Source organism: Trachurus japonicus, chromosome 21 (genome assembly GCF_045865225.1).
Source record: "Trachurus japonicus isolate A0001 chromosome 21, Traja_1.0".
Taxonomy (NCBI): Eukaryota; Metazoa; Chordata; class Actinopteri; order Carangiformes; family Carangidae; genus Trachurus; species Trachurus japonicus.
Genome location: NC_140927.1, coordinates 1529044 through 1542597, shown reverse-complemented (window position 1 = coordinate 1542597; position 13554 = coordinate 1529044). Strand labels below are relative to the sequence as shown.

General features: G+C 41.5%; 2 protein-coding genes across 16 annotated transcripts in view; one reads left to right on the top strand and one right to left on the bottom strand.

The window, feature by feature from the left end:
• tns1b (tensin 1b) overlaps nucleotides 1–13554 on the top strand; it is a 196900-nt gene that overhangs the window by 20314 nt on the left and 163032 nt on the right. The window lies entirely within an intron of this gene.
• Nucleotides 1–13554, bottom strand: part of znf142 (zinc finger protein 142) — a 211709-nt gene that overhangs the window by 71107 nt on the left and 127048 nt on the right. The window lies entirely within an intron of this gene.

The following is a 13554-nucleotide window of genomic DNA, read 5'->3' as shown; positions in this document are numbered from 1 at the left end:
GTGTCTGTGTGAGTCGAGTGTCTGCGGTTCCATCTATGACAGAAACAGTCAGTGCTTTGTCCATTTGTCCATATGTGGGTCTGTCTCTGTCTCTCTTTTGTCCTGTCCTCTCGTATGGCGTCTGGACAGCTAATTACTTTATAGCTGTGCAATCACTTTCACTCTGATGAGTGTTTTACAAGGGGCTGTCTGCTCATCACTGTTTCCATTGACTCTTATACAGAGAATATCAGGGCTCTTAAATTAACCTTCATTTAGCCTTTGACTTTTTTATTTTCACATCTGAAGGTCTTCATGTCAGGCCCACTGATATAAAGAAGACATAATAAATGGTGTCAAAGTTTGGAAATAACATGTGCACTTAGCGGCTGATCCTGCAGCTTCTTTATTAAGTGAAGGGAGACGGAGCCAGCCCTACACCTTCATAACTTTTCATCACCTTGGCCCAGATCCTGTTCATTTCTGCCCCATCTGGGGCTTTTATGAGGCAGCTGATGATTGCTGAGAGGCCTTTGGTGTTTGAGGCGAGGTTGATAATTGCTGCTCCAAAGGTGAAATGGTCACTGTGGCTATTTTGTGTGTGGCGGGTGCCTCTGTAGATGATAATTAAAGGTTAAATAGCTCACTCCTGCTCTGTGGAATTTGTAATTTACTCCTCACAAAGGATGGAATTTAACTTCTTCTCCTCTGATTTATTAGTTGCACAGAGGCCATATTCATCAACAAAAATGTCAGAAATCCCCCTGTTTTCATGATCAAGTAGATGATGAATAGTGAAAATTACTGCTTGTAAAAGGACATGTAAAAACTTTAAAGGCATAGTTCACCCAAAATTTAAATTTCACTCTCACTCTCACTCTACTCACCCTCATGTCGACTAAGGGCTGGGAGAGGTTTCAGAGTCCTCTGTGGCTTCTCCGAGTTACAGGGGGTCTCGGCATAGCAGTGCATGTCCACATAACGGTTGCAAATGGATACCACTTTTCTTCGTAACAAAAAGACACCAAGAAACATCAAGCTTGTTTGTAGCGGAAGCTCCTCTTCCTGGTTCATCAAATTTGGACGAACCAGGGTCCGTCCTCTTCCCAGTTTGTCCAAATTTGACGAACCGGGAAGAGGAGCTTCAAGAAACTTCCGCTACAAAACAAGCTTGAAATATAGACTTATTTAATTTTTTTCGGGACAATTTTGCATTTTGGGGCTTCAATACAAGACGGACATTACATACGAGCAGCATGGAGGTATTTGGATGTTTTTTGGTGAGTCTTTTTGTGCAATTTCAATTTTGGGTGAACTACAGTATCCCTTTAAACCACCATCTCTATTTGCATGTACTATGTGATGCATTCTTCTCACTTCTATAAACTTTTATGGAGGAACACCAGGAAAGAAAATCACATGAGTGGTGCAGAGAAAATCATTTGTTTGGGAGCTTTTATAGTATTAATTACTTAATGGAAAATTGAAACAGATTTGTACCAGACCAGCCAGCAGCCTCATGGCAAGACTGTTTTGGGTTCAGACCCCGAGACCCTGAACACATAAGTAGTGCAGCTCATGGATGATGGATTTTACTTCATCAGTTTATGCATCTTTTTACATTTCCTTGCCAGACAACATCATTATCAGTTGAGGTTACTGTATCTCTTGCACGCAGCCACGGAGATTTGAACTTGCCACCAGGGAGCTTTGTAGTTCTTTGTGCCTCTGTCGGTGTAAAGAGGCTTTGGGTTAACAGTTAGGATTATAGCTTTTCTTCTTCTACTGTGCACTTCATTTTGTCACCAATCCAGACTTAAATTCCCCATGATTGCCACTTTGCCAAAAATGTTTCCATCTGCCGACTTAAGATAGAGCAATGTGTCTTTGTTATGTTCAAAGATGAAATGAGCTTTCACTTAATTCCCTGTGGCTTTGTGCCATGTGCTCACATTCGCCAAAGCTCTCAGTTCATCCACAAAAAGTGGATGCCATGGATCAATAGTGGGAGGGGCAGGAGATAATTTCTGCATTAATCACAGCCACTTTGATGCAGGCAGTGACATGAAATGTAATATTTAAACAAATGGGTCTCCAATGCTAATGCTACCTTTAGCTGTTTTACTTGACTTCATTTATTTTAAAAGTCAGCAGTTCAGCAGTGGCAGCAGTAACAACCGACATACTCTGAAATACTCTCTCAATGTCAGTTCATTTTGTGGCAGTAACAGTCTCCTCCAGTTGCCATGGCGTCTGTCGGCTTTATGATGTCATTAGAGCTCAGCTAAACCTTGGCACTGCACTATGAACAGCTGAAATGCATATGAAATGGAATAAGGTGAGAGCCAGTCTGCAGTCAGCTGCAGTGCAGCACTGTGTCTGACTGACTGACTCTGGTCAGTGCTACATTCGAACATTTGACTTCAACAGACATGTATTGACCTGATTTTATTGTTTTACATACACAAAACCACATGAACTTAACATGTGATTCACATGTGAAAAATTTTGCATATAGGAATCATGTTATTTGCACATGTTAAACATGGTTTTGGCCCAATTTTATGTGAATCACTCGGAATTCCCATGTGAACCCATTTTCCACACGTGGTAACATGTTTTACACATGTTCTCTACATGGTAATACATGTGGTAAACATGTTACAACATGTGGAAAATGGGTTCACATGGTAATTCACATGTGAAGTGCATGTGTTTTTTTCTGTAAGGGTGATGATGTTGGATTAATTTAGGTCCCAGTTAAAGGTGAGACATCAGCAGGCAAACATGTTTTTCTTTTATTAGTCATTTTAAAAAGAGGCTGCATGTAATTGATAACAACACTGTATTTAAACAGGTGAATGTTTACCGCCAGCTGTGACCAAAACAGCCACCACCCCCCTCCTGCCCACACCCCACATTATAACCATGACCAGTCACTTCCCCCTTTATTATCCCAGGAACAATGACCCTTAACTCTCTAACCTCTTGTCCAGTTTCCTAGAACAGACAACAGACCTGATGTTTCTAGACCGAGACTTGAAACTGGTCCATTGTTTGTTCTGCAGAGAGGCAGGAAGTGCGCATGATATTGTCCCCACGCCTTCTGTGGAACTTCTCTTTTCTGTCCCCGTGCCAGTATTGTGTAATCTTCTTCAACAAGGAGACAGCAGGATCGGTCATGCCTTCACCTGGGCGCTCAGCTTCAGCTTCACCCAAGTGACTGTGAGCGAGGAACAGGATATCTGCTATCAGCTCATCATGTGCAGATCAGATGATCATCATACGTCAGTACTGTGTGTATTATTTAATGAACTTGTTGTTGGATTAACAAACGAGCAATCCAGTTTTTGAACTGAGCTTGTGACTCAGTAGGATTCATGGGAGAAAGTAATTTGGGTGCACAGTTGACTAATTAGTGCTGGGAGATTGATACACAAAGTTTTTATTTTTTTATTTTTGAATAACTTAATTTAACTTGCACACAAATTAACTGTATATACTGCCAAGTTTTTCTATTCCCCAGTTATCATCTGATGCAAAAGTATTAATGGGTATGTGCCAACTAATCAATCAGTATGCCTCATTACAGCTCCCCTTTAAATAGCTGAGAATATACTGTTACTCCTCCTGACTCCATTACACCTGCTCTGTCTGTACAAAGGCTCAGTACACACCACTGCATCAGAGCAGAGCAGGCTACTGTAAATAGTTGAATGAACCACCTGCATGTTGCAGTGTAACTGTTGCACTTTCCAGCACCTTGTAGGGATTTTTTTGGCTGTGGAGCGAGTTGTGGAAAAAGGGCTTGGCTGCAGGAAAAACAGGAAGCAGCTAAGAATACACCCAAATAGTGCGTTAGGCCTATCTTACCGTGTTTTCACCAAAAAGTCAGAGGCTTCCTCCTCTCGTTTCCCTGAAAGAAAACAAAGAGGGGGAGCTTCCTTTGCAGCTTCATGGAACAAGCTGGAGCTGGAACACTGTTGGCCTGTATTGTTCTGTAAGGATATTCAGCTGGTGTGACATTTTCCAGGACACAGAGTCAAACGTTCTGGCTTGATTCTCCGAATACTTCTAATGAGAAATTACCTCGCGACAACAACAAGGTTATACTGCACACTTCATCAGCGGGGTTTGACATCAATTTAAAGAGTCCTCGAGAAGTTTGCCTTTGGTTATAAAAGAGTCTCGTATTAATGTGGATGAATCTGTGTTACCCACACTTGTTAATGGGTCCATTTTCGATAAATATATCGTTTTGTCTTTATAGTTATTTTGTTATTATGGCCGGATCGCTAGTTTGCATCGTTTATGGTTGGAACTACGACGGTATCTGATCGTCTTTGAACTTCCGACTTTCATTCTTGATTAATGAAAACATTCTTTGCAAATGTTTTCACTTTCATCCGTCTTGTGCTGGTCCAAGAATTTCACCGTGCACGTGGAGGCTAGTCCCTTTAAGGCGTCTCCTTTTGCTTTCGGAGACATAGGTTTTGTGGTTTAATGTTGAGATGGGGATATCTTTGGAGCAATTTATTTCAGCAGTTCTCCATTTCATCAAAGAGAAACCACACCTGCAGACAGATGTGGTCTGGACAGATGTGTCAGTGCTACAGTAACTGATTTCTCCCAATGCACACAGATGCTCTGTGGAGCATTTATGACTGGTCCCAGACTGCCATTCTTCATTAGGGCTCCCCTGTCAGCCACAAATGCACCAACAGTAATTAGTTATCTGCCAACACACATTCACTTTATGAATGTAGTCACTCTTTTAATATCTTGTCTTCCTGTTACTGTGACACTGTTATCGGTTGGGGTGCACCTGCCTCATGATCTGTATTTACAGCTTCACTCAAATGGCTGAGAATTTACTGTGTATACTCGCCACATTTCATATTCATTGTTCTTTCTCTCCTCCAAGCCTTCCCCCCTCGTTTCTACATTAAATTGCAGGCCCCCTCCTTTTTCCATCACTATAAGTGCCTCCTTCTTTACCAGACGGCTCTGCCTGACCCACCCCACCTCCGCCCACTTCTGGCTTCCCCTCTCCTAATCTTTTTCCTCCTCAGGCTTTGAATTGGAGAACCTGCAGCATCCAGAGAAAGAGGGGATGGGATGGAGGATGCAGGGATGCTGTAGGGATGAGAAGGGAAGGATGTACTGTATTAGGAATGATCCCAACTGGAACTTGTAGTGACTGAAACTGAAGGAAAAGGCTCCATTTACTTAGATCAGATGAGAAACTATCCCCGGATTCAGTCCACAACTAACCACTGAGGTCCTACATATCTGGAGACAGGGTTTGAAGGACAGGCTAGAGAGGGAGGGGTTGGTGCTGAGCAAGGAGCCACAGCAGTGATACAGAGCTACAGGAGGACGTGAGCAGGTTTTTCAGGAGAGAATGGGCGGACTAGGTTGGTGCCTCACCACAGTCTTCAGTTGGCTCAAATTCTTCTTCCACTGCATCTTCCCATTTTGGAGGCAAGGGAAAAGCAAAAAGACGGTACAGTTCATCTTTTAAATTTAATATCATAAATTGGGAGGCGGGCTCAGCTTGAGTGTTTTTTTGTTGTTTTATTTTCCATTTCTCTCAATTTTAAGACCCATGCATCCGCTCGTTGAACTTGACATTACAGTAGTGGCGTTCAGTTATTTTTCCTGATTGGAACAGAGAAAACAAATGATGCTTATTGATGGCAGCAGCACTGCATCAGCTTTGGGTTGGTCCAGACAAATGACAGTATTACTAGCCACAGTATGGATGTGACTGTCTGTTGTTCAGTCTGTTGACCGGTCCACCTCTAAGTGTCTCAATAGCAGGTGAATGGATTCCTATGGAAATAGTTTCTGACATCCAGGAGTCTCAGTGACACCGTCATGCTCAAGATTCAATTTTTGACCCAACCGTCAAACTAATGGCATTCCCATCAGCCTCAGCTGCACTCTGTGCAAATTTTAGCATACTAACAAGGTAAACTAAGGCATTGAACATGGTAACTGTTACATTTGTATAATGCCATCATTTGTGTAATGTCATTATGAACTATTAGCATTTAGCTCAGAGCACCACTATGTAGCTCAGAGCACTACTACAGTATGCATCCATCCATCCTTCATTGGATTTCTTAGACCATTCATATAGAAAATTACAACTTTTGCTATGGTGTCAGTTTTGTAGAATAGTCCTGTTGTTGTTCAGTTTGACTGATAGAGTTAAAGCCTCTAACACTGGATATACTGTATGAAACATTGTGATTTTTATTTTTTGCACGAACCTTTTCCCAAATGCCCTTACGTTTCCATGTGCAGTTTCCAAGAGGTCTGTCAGTGTCAGTGATAATGGAAATAAATGTACTGCTTGCGTAACACACAGTCAGTAAAAGGGCCTGGCATGAGCACAGACACTGAAACAGGATGGAAAGATAAAGACACCAGGGCACACACACATACACACGCAGAGCACACGAACACAGGCATCAGGATATTGCCAGTTTGACTTTTCCTGATATTAGGGCTGTGCTGATGAACAGAGTCATTAATCCTGCAAATGCAGTCACTGCACATTGTCTAAGTACTCACACCCTGGCACGCACAAGGTTTGCAGCTACACACGGCCTTCAAACTCCACGTTAATTGAAGCAGAAAGTGTCTTTAGTCAGTGGCTGGCTGTCTGGACAGATTTATCTAGGGTCTTTAGCATGCATCTGCCTTTCCAGGTGATGTACATCTTCCTCCACTGGTGCTTTGATGGCTGCCGTGTCTGGAGTTGATGTCAAAGAGACCAGAAACCGGTTGCTGTGGAAACGCAGCTGCTTCCCAGCTCAGTATTTGCAATTGTGTTGTCCATATCTCCAGCTTCACTTCAATTTAGTGTGGACTAACTTCATGTGGTAGAGGTATACTGTATGACTGAACATGAGAAAATGACAGTAATGCACACAGCAGAGAAAGTATTAAAGGGGACGTATTATGGAAATATCACTTTTTGAAGGCTCCTTAACATATATTTGGGTGTTTGTCTTGCCTTCTGGTCCCCAAAATGTGAGAACTGACAAAAACAATCTGTAATGTTCAGACTCCCTGGGTTGAAATCGATGTGTTTTTACGAGCTGTTCCCTTAGTTGTCTTCCAGTGATGTAACTAGGATTTGAATTTGCATAATACCACCCCTACCTGGTACTGGTAGAAGGGGCGGGGCAAGCAGTGGTTAATTTGCATTTAAAGGGACAGGCTGTTCTGAACAGTGTTGTTGTGAGAGGATGAAAAGAGCTGTGATGTTTGATCCTTGAGGTATTTTGACCAAAGCATGTCACAGACATGTCTTTAAGACACCTGGGAACTATTTTAATTTGTGGGAAAGGGGACATAATATGTCTCCTTTAATTGAATGAACATGAGCAAGATTACATTTAGGTCTTTGAGAGATTCTAAATGTTGGTTTTGTACTGAACTCGTTGAGCTGTTTTTTAGATTGACATGTGCAGTGACTGAGTTTTTTGGCAGCTTAGGTGCAACAGAAACAAGTGCACATATTGCATGTGCACTTGTGAGCCTCTCTCCATACAGGTAGATGTTCTTATGTTGTTTGATCATAAACCAGATCTAGGCTCTATTATCCATTATCTCTGTGGCTCTATAGTCCACAGAGAAATGCTCGCAGCCTGTGTTCAGAAACTGGGGCTTAAAACAAGACGTCAGGACTTCTGTAACATTGTGATGTCACAACAAAGCAGTCATTGTGTTCAGGCACCAAGCCACACCCACCTGGACACACCATCCAAACATGCAGGATTTAGTTGTTATTTTAAGTCAGTTAGTCTGTTGAAAAGTTCTCCATTATTTGTATTGGCCTGTCCAACATCAGAAGTCTTTTTATTTCTTTGTCTGATCAGCATGTGCTTTTTATCAGTCTAAGTGTTCCCTCTCACTTATTAATGTCATTGAGCTCCCTCTTTGTTCAGCATGTGTGTGTATCATGCAACAGCTTGTGTTAAAATGTCAAAGTCACAGGATGTGGACGCCCTTGTGCTCTGCAGCTGTTTTTCTGCTGCTCATATATTTTTACTTTTCTTATGGACGATGAAATGAGTAGTTTTCCTAAGCAGTCGCAATCAGTGTACCCATTGCTGATTTGATTTTATACAGATTTAAAGGGATACACCAACATTTTTTTCGTGTCTTGCCTCACTCCAGAGTCCATGACAAGCAGATAGACACCATCCTTTCGACTGTGCGTGCAGTAATAAGGGAGCCGTATTGCCCGTAATTAACTTAGCTCAAATGCTGGAAGTGTATTGTTAGCCTGCCTCCTACCTGAGCCGAAATCAGCTGTCAGAAGCTTATTTCATTCTAGCTCTAAACTCTGTAAATATCATAGGCGGCCTTACCTATGTTTCAACCGTTTTCAATTGAAACGGGCCCCAGCCACCAGAGGGGGGCACCCCAGCAGCTGCCAGCCACCAAGTAAAAGACAGTACAATAATTCATAGTTTCACCTTAACATACACACACACACACAGGCCTACATCCACCACACACACAAACAGCTCTGTCCCACGTGCGGTCACACACTCGACCCCTGATACGCTCTACAACCTGATGCGCGCATCATGCCACACAAGCGACGGTAATCGCTCCTGATTAGTAATACGACAGGAAATTTCAATACAAACGTAGGCTTACCTTTGAAAACGTCCCGCAAACTATCAATATAGACCCTTTTTTCATTCTCCCAGTATTAATTTCCTTTCTCTAATGTCCTTTGTTTTTCCTGCTTTCCTCCTCCTCCGTGCCACACAGTTGACTGACGTCTGTCAATCACTTTTCCTCCTCTTTTTCTTTTCCTCGGGTTAAGGATAAAATGCCAAAACAGGCGATCATCTATGAGTACGTCCTAACTTAAACAGAAATAAAACAACACACCGAAAGCACAACTAAAATGTGATATTATTGGGCAGCTTATTTACAGATTGTAATATTGGAGGAGACAGCTGTCTGTCTGCTGCTCCAGCACCGCAGCACCGACAGGATCAGCGCCTGTCGTCTCTGTCCTGCATGTCTCGTCCTTTCCTTGTCCGTGGTCGTGGTGCTGAAATAACGCGGAGCACTTTGCTTCGTTACTTTTTGTTGCAAATTTAAATTCAGAATATTGTTAAAGCCTGTAGTTTTTGATTGTGTTAAGATTCCTGTTCATGTCTTTTTTTTCCTCTGGTTTTCTTGCACTGTTTTTACGTTAGTGATTTTACGTACACCACAATGTTGTGCGTACCTGGGATGCATGATAGTGCGTTTACTGCGTCCTTTCAGGGTTTAAAGCATCAGCGACACATAGGCACATGGCTGGCAAATAATTTTATGTTTAACAGGGTAGGGCCTCATATGAAATATTGAAACGGGCCCCCAGATGTCTAAGGCCGCCACTGGTAAATATAGGCTGTCATTTTATCGACATTTCAAACATTTTTAGGCGAGAAAGTAGCCGTTTAGATCAGCAGTGTGCCGTTAATTTGTCTAAATACCAGCTGTTTACAATTTTGTTCGGACGAATTTGGCGCTACTCAAGCTAGCTGTTGTGACCAACGCACTTCCAGTTACTTCCGGTTACTTTCACAAAATAAAACACCCGTTGCGCTTGTAAAAAACCATGACGATAGAATTTGTGCTTTTACTTTGAAATAGGAAGCTAACCTACCCTCGATGTAGCTAGCTTGAACCAAAATAAACCGTCTTTGCTTGAACCCTCCGTTTTGACCAATCCCGTCCCGTTACCGGCATTTGACCGCTCAGGATGCCTTACCGGAGAGTTTTGTCAGCTCTCAGACGAAGATCGGCCCGCCGGTTTCCGTTTAGAGTTGCTGAAGAGTTTCTCTGATGACTTTAGGTGGAGGCAGGCTAACACTACCTATGCACTTCCAGCGTTTGAGCTAAACTAATTACAGGCGATACGGGCTCTTTCTCCCTTGTTACCAAGAGGTATGTTTGAAAATTGAAAATGTGGAAATTGAAAGAGTCTACGAAAGTAAGTTCCTTGGTGTCTTAATAGATCACAAGCTCTGCTGGAAATCTCACGTGAAATATTTGTGCTCCAAAGTATCCAGAAGTATTGGAATTCTGGGTAAAACTAGACATGTTTTAGATCAGGTCAGATTTTGTTTAAAGCCTGGAATAGGTTGCTACCAATAAACATCCAAAAAATGTTTATGGTCAGAGAAAGCATATATGATTTAAGAGGGAACTGTAACTTTAAACAATCTACCATCCATTCTACCCTGAAAAGTTTTAGCATCTATTTTTGTGGTGTAAAAATGTGGAATAGACTAGATGAGGATATAAAAATGTGCAATAACTTAAAACAATTTAAAAGTAAGTACAAACATACACTCTTGGACAGCTATAAAGAACTTGTCAGCTAATTTTACTCTTTTTATTTATAATCATGGTCTTATTTCATATTAAAGCAATATGTTTTTAATCTTCTGAATTGTATGGAACTACAGATGTATGACATGAATCACAATGTAAGGGGGGGCTGAACTTGATAAGCTTTGCTTCCTTCAGCCCCTTCTCAAACTTGCACAGTATCATTATTGTTTTGTTTCTTGTTACATAGATTGTTTGTCTTTTGATGTGCTTGTTTGAGACAAATAAAAATCAAATCAAATCAAATCAAATCAAATCAAATCAAATTAAATTGCACACACAGTCGAAAGGATGGTGTCTATCTGCTTGTCATGGACTCTGGAGTGAGGCAAGACACGAAAAAAAAATGTTGGCGTATCCCTTTAACAAGTGGTCACCTCTAGTGTTTCTATACCTGACAGTTCATCAAAGAGGCGTCACACCGTGTGATGCAGCCGTGTCACTGTTGTTTCTGTGGGTCAGTGTGTTGTGGAGTTGTGTGTGGACGGCTCTTCCTCACAGCAGAGAGACGGAACAGGGGAAAACGTGCACGCACATGTGAGTGTTGTGCAGAGGGAGGGAGGGCCCGGCTCTGTATTGTTTTCAACAGATGGGAGTCATGGGGGTGGGAAAGGGTGTGTGCATGTCTCTATGTCTCTGTGTGTGTATGTGTGTGTGTTGGGGGGGCCTGCTGGAGTGTGTTCTTCCTCTGTCTGTCAACAATTGAACTCCCCCTTCATCTAGCAGGTTCTAGGACGTCAGCCAAGATGACAGAACACACCCTCCGCTGTTTATACACACACTCGCTCTTTACTTATCCATCTCTGTTTATCTAAGCTACTATCAATCTATCAGTTTATTTGTACTCTAGGAACCCATATTAGTGCTTTTTCTCTCTTAAACGTCTCTGTCTACTAATTTAATCATTGCTGTCATTTGCTCAATCCTTTTTTCTTTCTTCGGTCCTGAGTCTATTGTCAGAGGAAGTCCAGCCTTGTTCTCTCCCAGCTGTTTACCCATCTTTACTTGGTTCAAGGACAGTGACCTGACACAGCTTAATCTTCTTAATTGTCCCTGTGCCTGGACGTTCACTCTGCTCTGGTTTACAAAAGAAGACAGAAATGGTCAAGGTTAAAGAGGTACTAAAACAAATCCTACGACTGATCTGATTAGACTTGGAAATATGCCCGCCCTCCCTTTTGCTACACCACCACCCTCCTCTACACTTACTTCATTACCCCGGCAGGACCTCCCATGCCTGAAAATATAAGATAACAAATGTGTCACCAAACAAGTGTCTGACTGACTGAATGTGGTGGCAGTTTGCTGACTGACCACCAGTGGGTGCTGCAGCTGCACTTGTTGTGTGAGCTGTGTGTTTTTGTTTTGGGGGGGAGTAATGTCAGTGGGATAATACAGTCTGTCATCAGGGTCGTGCCAGAATGACACATACAGTCCTGGATCACTTTGTCTTAGTCATGATGTCACGATATTTGATGTGATGAGTATTTTTTATTTTCTGTTTTAGTAGAAAATCATACAGACTTGATTAACCTCACTTCTCTTATACGCTCTCTTCATCAGCTGCACAGTAACTGGACGATGTGACTTCATGCAAAGCAAGAAAGAACACCGTGTCCAGCTGTTAAGTTTTAATTTCAGTACAACTAAGCTCTGCTGGACTCCACTCAAATGCACAGTCATTCAGTCAGTCACTCTGTGTTTGACTCCAAAATAGCCTTCAATGGCTATATATAACTTTGTGTATGAAGTGAAACCTAGATAAATAGATTGAATTAAGACAAGCTGTTGTAATCAATATGTATTGACATGATGAAATAACAACACATCTACACTGCAAAAACTCATAATCTTTCCAAGAATATGTGTCTTATTTCTTGTCAAAATGTCTCATTTCTCGTCAAAACTAATCTCTTTTCTCTTAAATTAAGATTCATCACCTAAAAATTAACTTGTTTTTAGATGATTTTTGCTTGTTTCAAACAAATTTTTATTTGAAATAAGTAGAAAAATCTGCCAGTGAAAGCAAGTTTTTTGAGCTTGTAATAAGAAAGAAAAACTTGCTCCACTATCAGATTTTTCTACTTAATTCAAGTGAAAATCTGCTCGAAAGAAGTAAAAAGTGTCTTAAAACAAGCTACTTTTTAATGTGATGAGTCTTATTTTAAGTATAATGAGATTTGTTTTGACTAGAAATGACATTTTGACTAGAAATAAGACAAATATTCTTGGAAAGATTTTGAGTTTTTGCAGTGTAATGATGTGTAATGTGTACAGTTGTTGCTCATAATGATGCACTGCAGTTAAAGTGTCTCTCCAGCTTCTTCTTATGTTTCAGTTCAGTCTCCTGACTCTCATCAGCCCTGTTTACAGCTGTATAGCACACACTGAGTTTGTTCCTTTCATATAAAAATAATGTTTTGACTGCTGGGTCCCATTAGGGAAGAATTCTGAAAATGTACATCTTAACATGTGGTTGGTATTATTGTTTCAAATTTGATTTTCAACGCCCAGAAGTAGAAAATAAGTGTCAAAACAACATAAAACATAACACTTCCACCAAATATATTGCTAAATGTGTGTTTGTGTGTGTGCGTTGGTCGGCGCAGGATTAGGCCTTTAATGTTTTCTGTCTAACATCGTCTCCTTTAGTGAATTTGTCTCTGTAGGGGTGGCCTGCAGGAAATACCAGGGGATTAATCCTCTGTGCCACTGGGTGAGTGTGTTTGTATGTGTCTCTGTGTGTAGGTGGGTTTGTGTATTTATATAGAGTGTGAGAAAGATGTGAAGATGTGGAGGGGGGCAAATGGAGGGTTATTGGTGCATGTTTATGTGTATACATGTGGCGAGTGTGGTAGTTTAAACCGGGTGTTTATGTTTTCAGGAAGCAGTGGGTGTGTGTGTGGACTTTACATGTTTCTGTCACATCACAGTCTTTGCATGTATGTTAGAAAATTACAGCTCCAGCAGTGTTTACAGGTGTGTATGTGTGTGAATGTGTAGACCACAACGAGCTAATTCTCACATTTGTGTGTGTGGAGGTTTTGCGCTAGGTAGTGTTTCCCTGTGTGTGTGTGTGTGTGTGTGTGTGTAATACCCACACAAAGGGATAAAGAGTCACGCATGGGGCTAACACGGTCATTGATGAGCAGT